At 36.3% G+C, this 15332-nt stretch overlaps 1 pseudogene; it reads left to right on the top strand.

The window, feature by feature from the left end:
• The first annotated feature begins 526 nt into the window (after positions 1-526).
• On the top strand, positions 527-14925 carry LOC110944560 (annotated as a pseudogene).
• Positions 14926-15332: the final 407 nt, after the last annotated feature.

The raw sequence follows: 15332 nt of genomic DNA, 5'->3' as shown, positions 1-15332 counted from the left end.
GGAATGCGTTGAAACAAAATATGTTAGACCAATGACTGATGATGAGGAGATTATTGCAATTAAAGATCTTAGTGCTGAAGAGAAAAAGAAATACAAAGATGAAAAGATGATGACAAGTTTATTGCATCAAGCTGTTAAGGAAGATATCTTGGTTTTATTGCAACACAATGGAACTGCTTATTCAATCTGGAAAGCTTTAAAATCAATGTTTGTTGGAAGTAAAGAAATGATCAAGAACAAAAAATCACTTCTGAAGAAAGAGTTCGATCTATTTCGTGGTTTGAGAACTGAGAGCACTAAGCAAATCATTGAAAGATATTGTAATCTGTTAGTCAACTTGAAGAGGGTGAGCATCACAAAAGACAATGAAGAGTTGATTGAGAAACTGGCTGATGCGCTGCCACATGAAACTTGGGGCACATACCTCATAATGTTGAAAAACAAGAAAGATTTTGGGAATCTAACACTGAGTAAGTTCATTGAAAAGCTTGAAGCTCAAGAGATGGAACAAAGGAAGATTTCAAGAATGAAAGATTTTGACGGTGAAGAAGATATCGGTCTTTATTACAAAGGAGGTATCAGTGACAAGACCAACATGTCACCAAAGGTTGAAACTGCATTCAATGCAAAGAGTTCATCGGGAGGTTCATCTAAAGGATCAAACAACAAAACAAGTTTTTCGTCATATCCGTCATTTGATCCAAACTTGTCAGCAACCAAGAATGGCAAGAAGTTACAATGCAACATTGTATTGAATCTTGAGAATGATCAGGATTACTGAGAGGAAGTTGCTAAAAGTCACATGTCTTTGTTAGGGACTGTGTTAGAATCATATGGTAGTCTAGTTGCAGGGAGGATCAGGAATCCAATGTTGACAAAAGAGGATTACGATCAGATTGATGCTGAGGAGATGGAGTTGATGGATATAAAGTGTTGTTTGGCGAGTGTGTTGAGAAGAGCTGAGAAATTCAAACAGATCACAGGAAGAGATGACTTCCGTGATGCAAATGTTTCTACTTTAGGTTTTGATAAATCTAAAGTTACTTGTTTTCGTTGCAGGGAAAAAGGACACTTCAAGAGAGAGTGCACAAATCGCGAAGCAAGTGGAGCTCAAAATCCGTTCAACAACAATGACTATTATCGAAAAGCAATTTATCATCAAGTTGCTCAACAACCACATCAACAACAACCACAAACTGCTCATGCCAGGAAGGAGATTGAAGAATCACCAAAGAGAGCTTGTATGGTGAATCAAGAAGATGAAAAATCATTAAAAGGATTCAGTTGGGACAAATATGTTTCAGCCGATGGTAAAGCATGTCTGATAGATCAAGATGATGAAAAACTACCAGAAGGTTTTAGTTGGGAAAATTTTAGCTGGGATACTTATTGTCCGGATAAAGAAATTTTAAATGCCAAAGCTTTTGTTGCTCGTGTTGCTGAAGACAGTGATAATGATGATGATTATTATGCAAGAAGAATGGAAGAGCATTTAAGAATGATGGAGGAGAGTGACGGTGATGATGAAAAAGCTAAAAAGAAAAAGAAGAAAGCTAAGAAACAAGTCAGTAGTGATGATGAAGAAGTTCCAGTGATAAAGAGAAAGGTAATAGAAGTTCCAGCTTTCAAAGTTGATGCAGAAACTGATGCAAAAAAGATTCCGGTGATATGTGAAAACTGTGAAGCAGTAAAGAAACAAAACAGTACTTTGATTCACAACTTGAACAGATTGAAAGAGTCTTATGATGTTTTAAACAAGTCAATGAATCAGTACAATCAAACAAGCAGTGAACAAGCAACAGCAATGAAGACACTTCAAGGAGCTTTCATGACAAAGCAGAGAGTTGTCAACAATTACATTGAAAAATGTGTTGTTCTTGAACAGAAACTAGAAACACGTAGGATTGAAATAGAAAGAGTAAACAGATTGTTAAAAAGTTACTCATGTACTTCTTATGTCATTAACATGATTTATCCAATCGTTGAAGGCATCAAGGCATTTGAAGAAGAAACATCTAAAGAAAAGACTTCTGAAAAGAAAAAGGATACTGAAGTGAAGATTTCTGGTAAGAAACAGAGTGTCGGTTACAACAAGTTTCCACCCCCACTTGAAAATGGATATTCGCCACGAAATCCAAATTCTGAAAGAGTCGAAAAGGCAACCAACTTAGTGTGGGAGTCTGATCCATCAGATAACTTTCCAGAAAACATTGATGTCACGTTTACATCATCTGACACTGATCATAAGTCAGAGCTAATAAAGAAAGTGGTTGATCAGGTGTTGGATAAAGATGAAACAGAGGAGTCAAAGTCGGAGTCAAAATCAGAGTCAAAGTCTGAATCCGACACATCAAGTTCAAAAGTCAAATAGGGCAAAAGAGTTTACAATAAAGAATTCTTATTATTAAAATCTAATTTGGATGATGAAACATTCAAAGTGGCATATAATTTGAATGATTCTGACAAATTATATTCTGATGAAGAATTTTCAATAAGAGGTGTCAAACCTGAAATGATTAAAAAGGTTTTCAAACTAACAAAAATTAATATTTCTGAAATAAAAGATATAAATCTTTTTGAAAAACCTAAAAAATACACCTCAAGAGTTCAACAAAGAGAAAACAAGAAAAGGGTTACAGTTTTGGTTCTGGTTATCGAAAGAAACCAAACCATAACGGTAATTTTAAAAAGAAAAGGCTTGGGTTTTATTCCACCTGAAAATTATAAAAATGAGAAAATTTATAAACCAAAAATAGTTTTTATCTCAGGAGCAAGTTCGGAAGAAGAGGAGAAAAGATCATTCTGGAAGCAGACAAACAGAGAATTCCTTGCAAAAAAGCAAGATGAAATGAAGAATGAAGTTGTTCAGAAGAAAGAAACGAGAACCTGTTTTCAATGCAATACAATTGGTCATATTGCCAAGAATTGTTCTACGGCAATTCATTCTAAACAGGAAGTGTCTTGTAAACTGAAAGAAAAAATGGTTGAGAATGAACCACCAACCGAACCTTTTATAGTTTTCAAAAACTCAAAATTTGAGGTTGGTGAATGTTCAAATCGGTTTTACAAGAGAAAAGCAAAACTTGACAACCAAAAATGGGTTGTTAAGAAATCTGATGATAGTTCTAGCAATGATTCTGATTCATTAAAATCAGAGGAGCTATCTTCTTGCGATGAATCTGATTCCACAAAATCAGAGGAGCCACAAGTTGAATCCAAAAGTGAAAAATCAGTACCTCCAATAGATGATGCAAATTTTCCACCATTGAGGGCTGAAAATTTTAAACAAAAAGTTGGCAAAGTTGAGATTTCAAATCAATTCTTTTCTGAAAAGAAAGAATTTGATGTTGAAAAAGCCTTTAACCAAAAAGTGAAACATATTTTTGGAAAAATGATTAATGGGAAGGAAAAAGGGGTAAAGGAATTTTAAGAGAAGAAGAGGAAAGGTAAGAAACCGAGTGTTGATGACTCGGAATCTCCCAAGGTCAGTCAGGCTTGGGAGAATTTCTTTAACTGAAAAACCTGACTTGCTGGAACTCCCAGGTTGGTAATTGGGGAGTAGGAATCGGCATCTTTCTTGAGAAAGTCACAGGTTGGTAACTGTGATATTTCGATCTTCAAGTGGTTAATCAGGGACATTAAGTTGTACTTGATTTTCTACAAGTGGTTGTGTTGGTTAGAACCTAAAATTGTTAAATTTTTCAAGTGGTTGAGAAAAACAAAGTGATGAAGTAACCCCTAACCTACAAATGGTTTATGTAATCAACAAAACTAATTTTCCGGAAAAACCATTTTGATTAAAACAATCTTAAGTGTTTTGAAATCATAATGGGAAAATAGTTTGTTGTAAGGGGGAGTTCTGATTGTTTATGCCAAGTGGATGGCGAATTAAAGCAATTCACAACAGTTGTCACTTTTCTTGTACAGTTTATTTTCAAAATTATCTTTAAATGTTTTTGAATTTTAGGGGGAGTAAGAAATTTTAGAAAATCCAAAAACATTAGAAAATTTGAAAAAGCCAAAAACATGATAAAACCAGAAAAATCCAAAAACATCAAAAAATGAAAAAGAGTTTTGTTGTAAAAAGAGAAAATGATAGTACATCAGTGGACTATCACGACACGCTAAAGAATTGTAAAGTCAAAAATGTGATAAATGATCTCACTATGGATATTCCAGTAGGTTTTTATACATTTACTAGATTGTTTTCGAGATATAAACCTAAATATCAAACTTACTTATATCGTGGGGAACATCTATCGGATATATGGGTAACCCATGAAATCTTGTTTGAAAGATTTTCTATTTCTGACATACTAGGTCTTTGTGCGTGATGATATCTGGGGTATTATACCAGGACTTCTGATTTTGCGGGAGCAATAGCCTAGTCCTCGTATAATACTTTGCAAAAGCTTTAATCTTAAAGCCAGCCCTTAGTACAAAAATGATGAAACATTGAAAAATGCTAATCATGTGCTGTTGAAGAAAAGATCCCCAAACCGGACACACTGAAAGTCGAGCCGTCATCTCTTTGTACGAACGGAAGTTCTAGCCTGAGCTCTCACGGTCTCGCATTTACCCGTTTACAGATATCATTAGTGTACATTCACCTGTAAGACTGAATATAGAAGTCTGGATACGGGAGTATATTCTGAGGTGGGACACGCGAATAAGTTTAAGTGCTTAAAACATTAATCTCGTATATTGAAACAATTGAACTTTGTCTGAAAATTTAAGTGGATCAGTATACTGACAATCTAAGTGAATTGTTTAGAACTTAAAATGTGTAAAGCTTAACGGTGTTAGTGATTTGTCTCAAAAACTGATATGATCCTCTTACACAAACTCACAAAATTATTGTATGTAAATATTTCTGCATTTCTTTCAAAATAAAAATCCAAAAAGATTTTAGTGTGTTTTAGCATAAAATTTTGAAAAATAGCTCTTCAACACCAGTTTTCGAAAATCTTTTTGAATTTTTCAAAATTTTATGCTAAAGCACACTAAAATCTTTTTGGATTTTTGTTTTGAAAGAAATGCAGAAATATTTACATACAATAATTTTGTGAGTTTGTGTAAGAGGATCATATCAGTTTTTGAGACAAATCACTAACACCGTTAAGCTTTACACATTTTAAGTTCTAAACAATTCACTTAGATTGTCAGTATACTGATCCACTTAAATTTTCACACAAAGTTCAACTGTTTCAAGATACGAGATTAATGTTTTAAGCACTTAAACTTATTCGTGTGTCCCACCTCAGAATATACTCCAGTATCCAGACTTCTATATTCAGTCTTACAGGTGAATGTACACAAATGATATCTGTAAACGGGTAAATGCGAGACCGTGAGAGCTCAGGCTAGAACTTCCGTTCGTACAAAGAGATGACGGCTCGACTTTCGGTGTGTCCCGTTTGGGGATCTTTTCTTCAACAACACATGATTAGCATTTTTCAATATTTCATCATTTTTGTACTGAGGGCTGGCTTTAAGATTAAAGCTTTTGCAAAGTATTATACGAGGACTAGGCTATTGCTCCCGCAAAATCAGAAGTCCTGGTATGATACCCCAGATATCACCACGCACGAAGACCTAGTATGTCAGAAATAGAAAATCTTTCAAACAAGATTTCGGGGGTTACCTATATATCCGAGAGATGTTCCCCACGATATAAGTATGTTTGATATTTAGGTTTATATCTCGAAAACAATCTACTAAATGTATAAAAACCTATTGGCATATCCATATACAAATGACAAGGCATCAAAGCTATTTATAGGTGAGCTAATTTCGCACGAACCTGCTCAAGCGAAATTAGATTTCATGCAAAATCTGATTTCGTGCGAAATCACTATCTAATTTCGTGAAGAGCTGTTTTTCAAAATTACAAGTGCTAAACATGATGGACATTTTGTGAGGGGGAGTTTGTATATAAAGAAAAAGATTTGAATGTTTTGTCTTCAAGTGGTCATCAGAAGCTTTTAAATGTTAAATCATTCTATTTTTCAAGTAGTTCATCAGAGATTAAAATTGTAAAATCATTCATTGATTAGTTAATACCTGCAAGTGGTTTTAATTCATCTGCTGAATTCATTTTTACAAGTGGTGAGCAGAGAACATAAATTTGTCAAATTTTAAATTTGTGAAATTTATTGTGAGGTAGAGGATGTGCAGGTAAGCCAGGTTTCGATTCCTAAAGCAGAGTGTGTGCCAGGTCACAATCCTGATCCCAGTTTATTGATAGGGGGAGTCTGTAGATGAAAAGAGTCAGATTCTGTTCCTGGAAGATGTATTTATAAGAGCTGCTGACGCTGATGAACTTAAGGAATCAAGAGATCTGATCAAGAGAATTAGAGTAATGGAAGAGCCAGGTCGAGATCCTGGAGATGAAAAGAGAAGATAGAGATTAATGATGTTTTACATTGTTAGATACTTCAAAAGAGTTCGAAAAGACTGATAGAGACTGAAGATTGAAGACTCGACACCGAAGACTTCGTCAACATCCGAGGGGGAGTCTGTTGGTGCATACGTCTGTCGACTTTGTCTTGTATCGAGTCTTGTATTTGTATAGATAGATCAGGGCACGCAGTACGAGAAAACTGTCAAATATGGGTTTGAAGGTAATTTCGCACGGAATAACAAATTGGTTATTTCGCACGAAATCACTTGGTGATTTCGCACGAAATCTGATTTCGTGTGAATGTAATTTCGCTTGGGGTATTCCGTGCGAAATTAGGCTGCCTATATATAGTGGTCGTGTCATGTCATTTGTAACTTTCCGGCTTGAGTACCGAACTGATGCCGAAGTGTCGACTCGCTGTAAAACGTTGTCAAATCAATCAAAAGACAGTTTAAAGTGTATATCTAGCTGAATTGACTTGATACGACTGTTTCCGCCTTTCATATTGAGCAAAAACTCTTCTGATCGACTCGTTCGGGTCAGAAAACGATCCTGCACGTTCATATTCTTGTGGTCATGTTAAGTAATACAAAAACGGTTTTGTCGTTGCGACGACATGATTACGCCAGTGGAATCTTTGGTTGACACGTATGTGATGTATGCTAGTTCATAATATGTTATGCCTTAGTATACGTTTTTTCCATGTGGATCTCGTTAAAATTCTTTTATATGTATGCTAGTACACTAAACTTATGTGCTCACCAATTCTTTTGTGTTGGCATGTTACTTTAATATATATTGCAGGAGCCTGATGTTGATGCGTTGAAAAAGAAATCTAGTAGGATGGACTAGATACGCACTTAGTTAAAATTATGTTTTTGTTGTTTAAATTGTTATGTTGTTGCTATGTCCTTTCCAAACATTGTATTCGAATCCTTAGTAATGAAATGCAATTTTATCTTTAACATATTGTCACGTAGTCCTGTTATTATTTTTCTTTCAATCTCGTTTTCATCTCACTCCGTTGTTTTCGTCATTGGTTGGGGTTTGATATCTAGTAAATTTGTTACTATTTGAATAAATGATATCTTATTTTTTTAGTGTAATTATATGTGATGGACAAAGAAGCAGGGTTTTCTTATACTATTCCAAGTTGTATCTCATGTAAGCCATTTTGAGAAGAAATTAGCACCCGTTTCATAATATAATTGCGTTATAGTTGTAGTGTCATATTATGAATTTGTATTAATATTGGTGTGGGTTCAGATAGGGTCTAATTTGCGTCATTTTTCTTGGTTTCATCGAATTGTTTACGTGGCTGTATATAGGGCCGTTCAAACTGCTCGCCGCTCATCGCTGACACTCGTTCGGAAATTGCTCGGAAAATGTTCGTTCGATTTGACGCTCGGTTGTAAACGAGCCCCTCTGTTTGGTTCGGTTTGTAAACGAGCCAAGCATGAGCAAAGGTCGCTCGGCTCGGTTCGGCTCGAATTATTATTTTTAATTAGTACATACATATACATAAACACATACATATATAAACATGTATATACACATATATATACACAAATATAAATTAAATTTATAGTTTTATATATACCACTCTATTATATTGTTGTCCACGATATACAAATTTACAACTACATCTATTCGTACTAGCCCAATCACGCCAATAAAAATATTAATATCAAATGTAAAAGTTAAACCCTAAACCGATAAACGACACTCTGCTCATCGTCTCAGTGTTTCATTCCGTTACCCTGAGTCGATCGTTTCCGACTGTCAACGTCATTGTTTGTGCAATATGACCATCGCCTCGTCGGCCACAACATTGTTATTCATAAGAAAAATATATGCCATGAACTGTGCCTGTTTTTAAAGAAATAAAAACTTGAGACCTAACATTATCACTATCTCTCTCAACAAATTTAAATTGTGCGACACAGTTGTCCAAATCGCTCGAACTTCGCTCGACGCTCGCTCGGAATATTTACTGCTCGAAAACTGCTCGCTTGATTTGAGGCTCTGTTTTAAATGAGCCGCTCAGCTCGATTCGGTTTGTAAACGAGACAAGCACAGGCAAAGGTCCACTCGGTTCGGCTCGGCTCGTGAACAGCCCTAGCTGTATACTCTTCACTCAAGTAATATATAAACCTTACCCAATCAATCATTAATACTTAAAAACAAGAATATGGAAGGTGTTAAAGCACCGGATCGATGATGAACATCAACATTGCACTTGATTCAAGACGCGAATCATCAAAATATGAACAAGATCGAAAGATGTAGAAGATGAATCTCTTTATTAACGAATCAGTCATCACAGATTACATACCGAAAGAGTATACATCTTCTACAAGCTGGTTTAGATCACAAAGATCTAAACCGAGCTTTCTCTCACTAACACATAGTCTCACTCTCTCTCTAAAATTCACACACTGATGGAGAATGGATGGGATCTTGTGAGAAGTGCACCAAGCTTTCTCAAGGGTTGCCCTAATCTAGCCTATATAACACATATATATAGATTAGGGACTAAACCCAGACAAAACATATTGTTCGGGATACAAAACAAATAATTCGGACAACAATAATAATCAACATATTCCGAGTTTTAACATCATAAACTCGGAACCGATAAAGCTTCCAAATTCTTGACTTGGATTTGACTTTGTTGACCGTAGACCAGAACTGATAAAGCACAGTTACCCAGTAGGAACTGCACTTACAGACTCCCCCTTAACTGTTGCTGTCAGTTCTATTTGACATTGATATCTTCAGTCACCGAATACTGCACTTACAGAAGGGATACAACACAAGTTCATAAATGTAAATGGGCTCAACATGCACATAGCTGAAAAGGGTGAAGGTCCATTAGTCTTGTTCCTTCACGGATTCCCTAAGCTCTGGTACACCTGGCACCACCAGATTGTGTATTTAGCGGATCATGGTTACCGAGCCGTGGCACCAGACCTTCGTCGGTATGGTCAGACTACGGGTGCACCGATCAACAACCACACCAAGTTCACCATCCATTATGTGGTAGGCGACCTGCTTGGGCTCCTTGACGCCATCACAAACGAAGGTGAAAAGGTTTTCGTTGTGGGTCATGATTGGGGTGCGGTCATCGCTTGGAACTTGTGCATGTTTCGGCCCGATAGAGTCAAAGCTTTGGTCAACATGAGCGTCCCTTTTATCCCCTGGAACCCAAATGAATATTGAATCTGTAATCTATGATTGAGAATTAGAGTTTGAGAGAATTGCGATGAACGTGTTCTTGTGATTAGAATTGGTAAAAACTAAATGTATGATAACATATTACATATATACATGTCCAGTTAGTTTCATAACCGTCTCTAATCTATACTAACATAATATTAACAGTAATAATAATAGCCTAACTTATAAACGTTACTCAATGTGATATCTAGCTTGTATCTATCATCTAATATTCCCTCCCGTAAGCTAGATTGAGACAACATGCAAAACTTCCTTAAGACATTTGAAATCTTTTAACTGTAGTGCTTTTGTGAGTATATCTGCTGCTTGCTCCTTGGTTGTGCAGAACCTAACTTCCACTTCATCGTTCTTGATTAAATCTCGAATAAAATGATACTTAATTCTTATATATTTGCTCTTTCCGTGATAGACTGGATCCTTGGCCGAGCTTATAGTTGACTTGTTGTCACAGAGGATTGTTGGAGGGCATTCTGCATTAATTTGAAGCTCGTTAAGAATTCCTTTCAACCACAGCGCTTGGCATCCAGCTTGAGATAGAGCAATGTATTCCGCTTCTGTTGAAGATAGTGCCACTACCTTCTGTTTCTTGGACTGCCACGCTACTGCTCCTGACCCAAGATGAAATACATACCCGGATGTGCTTTTGCTGTCATCTATACTTCCTGCATAGTCACTATCGCTGAAACCAACTAACTTTCCCTTACTACCTTTTGAGTATATAATCCCATGATTCGTTGTTCCTTTGATATATCTTAGTATTCTCTTTCTTGCTTCCCAATGACTTTTCTTTGGCCTCTCCATGAATTGAGTAAGTTTGTTGACAGCAAATAGGATATCCGGCCTGGTGTTGGTTAAATACATGAGACACCCAACTAAGCTCCTGTATATATTTTGATCCACTTCATCCCCGGGGTCTTCTTTGGATAACTTGAGTCCATACTCCATTGGGGTTGAAAGTGCATGACAATTCTCCATCTTGAATTTTTCCAGCAGGTTTCTTGCATATTTTTGTTGTGATGGCATAATATTTCCATTATCATAGTTCACCTCCATGCCTAAGAAGTAATGAAGATTTCCCAAGTCTGTCATTTCAAACTCACATTTCATAGATTCCTTTAGCTCCTCTATCATGTTTAGTGAATCACTTGCTAAGATGAGATCATCCACGTACAGGCAGATTATTATCCTTGAGTGTTTTGAAATCTTAGTAAACAAGGTATGTTCATATATACATTTTTTGAAACCATGAGATCTGAAATATTCATCTATCCGGATATACCAGGCCCTTGGAGCCTGCTTCAAACCGTAGAGAGCCTTCTTTAAATGACATACCTTTCTTTCTTCTCCCTTTTTAACATAACCTTCCGGCTGGTCGATATATACTTGTTCCTTTAAGTTTCCGTTTAAGAAAGCCATCTTTACATCCATTTGATGTAAGTGCCATCCATGTTGAGCAACCAAAGCTAAAACAAGTCTAATGGTGTCGAATCTTATTACATGAGCAAATACATCTTGATAGTCAATCCCATATTTTTGATTATATCCTTTCGCGACTAGCCGAGCCTTGTGCTTACTTACATTGCCATGTTCATCATACTTCGTCTTGTATATCCATTTCACACCAATGGGTTTTTGACCCTTTGGTGGATCCACTATGTCCCAAGTTCCATTTTTTAGTATAGATTGTATCTCTCTATCCATGGCTTCTCTCCATTTAATATATTTAAACACTTCATTATATGTTATCGGATCGACATCAGCGTAAAGAACAAAGTCTGCTACATCATTCTGCACAGTTTGTCCTCTTTCATACAATTCTTCATGTTGATAAATTTCTGCAACCTTTCGTGTTCTCAACTCTTCATTTTCCGAAGATGAGGATGACTCTACTTCTTCATGTTGATTATTAGAATTTTCGGCTTCCTCGTCACTTGAGTAATTTTCATTTTGATTGTTCACTATTGGTTCCTCATTCACACCTGGTACAGCAACATCTGGTTGTTGATCTTCTTCTCCTGAGTCATTTAGTTCAACACATGAGGTTTCTTCACGAACAGTTCCTTCATTCCATTCTTGTTCTTCATCAAACACTACATCCCTGCTGATGATAGTTTTACCTGTTATTGGATTGTATAACTTGTATGCTTTGCTATTTTCACTATAACCGATGAAGATTGTTTTTTCTACTTTGTCATCTAATTTTCCACGATGTTGTTTTGGGACATGTGCATAAGCTACACACCCGAACACCTTCAAGTGTCTGACACTTGGTTTTCTCCCACTCCATGCTTCTTGTGGAGTAATATTCGGTATGCTTTTGGTAATGGCTCTATTAATCAGATACGTTGCACACGCTACTGCCTCGGCCCAATAAGAGTGTGACATATTCTTCATTTTTAACATGCTTCTACTTAGCTCCATGAGTGTTCCATTCTTTCTTTCGGCTACCCCATTTTGTTGTGGGGTGTAACTCGTGGTGAGTTGATGATGAATTCCATTTTCTTTTAGATAATTCTGAAACTCGTGGCCACAATATTCTCCTCCTCTGTCTGTTCAGATAGTTTTTACCTTATAACCGGCTTGATTTTCTGCAAATGTTTTAAAGACTTTAAAGAAACTTAATGCATCCGACTTCAATTTAAGAAAATAAACCCATGTCTTTCTTGAGAAGTCATCTATGAAGGTAATAAAATATTTGCACCCTCCAATTGACAAAGTTCTCATTGGTCCACATATATTCGAGTGGATTAGTTAAAGTGGCTTCTCAGCATGCCATGTTTGTTTAGGAAATGATTTCCTTGCATGTTTCCCAAACAAACAACCTTCATAGATGCTATTAGTTGTCTTAGGAATCTTTGGCAGCCCTTTCACGATTTCATAAGTTCCCATGTTGTGCAACATATCAAAGTTTAGATGTCCATATCTCCTATGCCATAGAACACATACATCCTGTGTCATTATGTTACATACCCGTGGTGTTACATCATGACTAAGATTGAGTGGAAACATTTTGTTTCCTGTCATCTTAACCAAACCGATGCATGCACCTGAAGAGTCTTTGATCATGCACTCCTGATTGGCAAAGTTCACTTGATATCCTTTCTTAACTAATTGCCCCACGCTTAGTAGATTATGTTTTAGCCCTTCAACGTAGAACACGTTTGGAACTTTCTTTTCTACTCCCTTCACTTTGATTAACACATCACCACATCCTAGCACTTCTAATTTTTTATTATCTCCGGTTCTCACTTCCCTTCGTTCTGATTCATTTAGTGTGATGAATAAGTTCTTGTTTCCGGTCATGTGGTTGCTGCACCCGCTGTCTAAGTACCAACAATCATCCTTTATTACTTCTTCTATGTTGAATATCATAAACATCGTATCATCACTTTTCCCTTCAGTTTCTTCTTCGTGTAAAAGTGCACTCCCATTTCTATCATTCTCTTCCTTTTGTTGACAGAAGCGTGCCGTATGTCCTAATTTCCGGTAGTTATAACATCGAATCTGCCCATATGACCTTCCTCTTCCTCTACCTCGTCCTCTACCGGCATATCATACCTGTTTTGTCTTGACCGTTTTGTGTTGTTAATTTGCATTTGAAACGCTTGCTCCATTGGATTATCATCATACTGTTTTAATCTCAATTCGTGAGATTGTAAAATACCGAGTAATTCTTCTGTGGAAATTGTGGTCAGATCTTTTGATTCTTCTATCGCTACCATAACTGCTTCATATTTTCGTGTTAAACTCCTAAGAATCTTCTCTACAACTCGTTGTTCTGTAATATTTTCTTCATTCATACGTAATTGATTCACTAGAATCATGATTCTGTTCATGTATTCTTCTATTGTTTCGGTTTCTTTCATTCTTTAAGCATCAAACTCACATCTTAGGGTTTGAAGTTTTACCGTTTTCACTCTGTGTTCTCCTATGTATGCTTTGTGTAAGACATCCCATGCTTCTTTAGAAATTTTGCATGTTGCAATTCTTTCAAAGTCAATTTCACTAACCGCCTGAAAAATGATATGTAAAGCCTTCCTGTCCTTTTTAACTTTTTCTTTATGAGCGTTTCGATCGTTTTCGGATGCTTGGCTTGGAAGATCATTGTAACCTTCTTCAACAATCATCCACAGATCTTGTGATTCCAGTAATACCTTCATTTGAATATGCCAGTGATAATAGTTTTGTCCCTGTAGTTTTGGAATTTGTGTTTGAAAACCTCCATTCACCATGGTCATGTTTGAATTGGTTTCGTTATCGGATTATGATGTTGAATCTTTGTTGTTGAATAAGATCTGTGATAAGGGAATCGGATCGTTGTTGCTCTGATACCACTTTATTGAATCTGTAATCTATGATTGAGAATTAGGGTTTAAGAGAATTGGGATGAACGTGTTCTTGTGATTAGAATTGGTAAAAACTAAATGTATGATAACATATTACATATTTACATGTCCGGTTAGTTTCATAACCGTCTCTAATCTATACTAACATAATATTAACAGTAATAATAATAGCCTAACTTATAAACGTTACTCGATGCGATATCTAGCTTATATCTATCATCTAATAATGAAGACATTGTCGAGATTCTAAGACATTAGTATGAAGATGATTACTACGTTACCCGATTCCAGGTATCAGTTATTATTCTAACTTCTTCTTGTCATATGATTTGTTCAATCTATAAACTTTTGTTTCTAGTTATTTATAATATGCATTTACGAGCGTAGAAACCAGGTGAAATTGAAGCTGAGTTTGCTAAACTTATGAGTTATGAAGCTTTCATGAAAAAGTTCTTGACATTACGAGATCCAGGACCTCTTTTATTCCCTAAAGGTAAAGGATTTCTACACTCACCTCCTGGTGTCCCAGTGACCTTACCACCTTGGTTGTCTGAAGAAGATATTGAATACTTTGCTAGCCAACACGAAAAGGCCGGTGGGCTCACCGGTGGAATCAACTATTACCGAGCTCTTCATTTGTAAGTAACAAATTAAATACATGAATTTGTATATATGTACATAAAGATAATTATATATTTGGTTTTGGCTATATGTGACAACAGGAGTTGGGAACTGACTTCTGCATGGAGGGGTGCTAAAGTTACGGTGCCAACAAAATTTGTCGCCGGAGAACTGGACCTCGCTTATTATATGGGAGGTGTCAACGGCTACATAAACAGTGGTGGGATGAAGAAGGATGTTCCATGGTTGGAAGAAGTTGTGGTGCATAAAAAAACAACAATAAGGGAAGTGGGGGTGGTTGACGTGCTGTCGTAGGTACACGCAAATTTAATCCCAATAACAACTATAGATAGTGGTAAAAGGGTATCGAACTCAGGGAGTATGTGGAAAGTGTGTTGATTTTATAGCTTTGCGATTTGACTACAATTAACCTAATTTGCAGAAAATAAAGTTCAATGATTTGGATTGTTGTTTTGAAAAACTAAATTAGTAACTAATTGCAAATAGAAGTTGATTGTTTAACAGATTAGGGGAACAATGACCATCTCAGGAGTCAGTTTCCTTTAACAACTGTGTGAAATTTCAACTAGAAAGAGTTACATAGACATAACTCGTACATACATAATCGAAGTGATAAAAGGGAACAAAGTACTCGGATTTATAAATGCGAGGTTGTTTCCCGATGATCAATTAATCAACAACAAACCCTAACCCTTCCCGTG

This window comes from Helianthus annuus, chromosome 6 (assembly GCF_002127325.2).
Source record: "Helianthus annuus cultivar XRQ/B chromosome 6, HanXRQr2.0-SUNRISE, whole genome shotgun sequence".
Classification (NCBI taxonomy): domain Eukaryota; kingdom Viridiplantae; phylum Streptophyta; class Magnoliopsida; order Asterales; family Asteraceae; genus Helianthus; species Helianthus annuus.
Note: the sequence above shows the minus strand (reverse complement) of the source record. Positions and strands in the feature narration are given on the sequence as shown.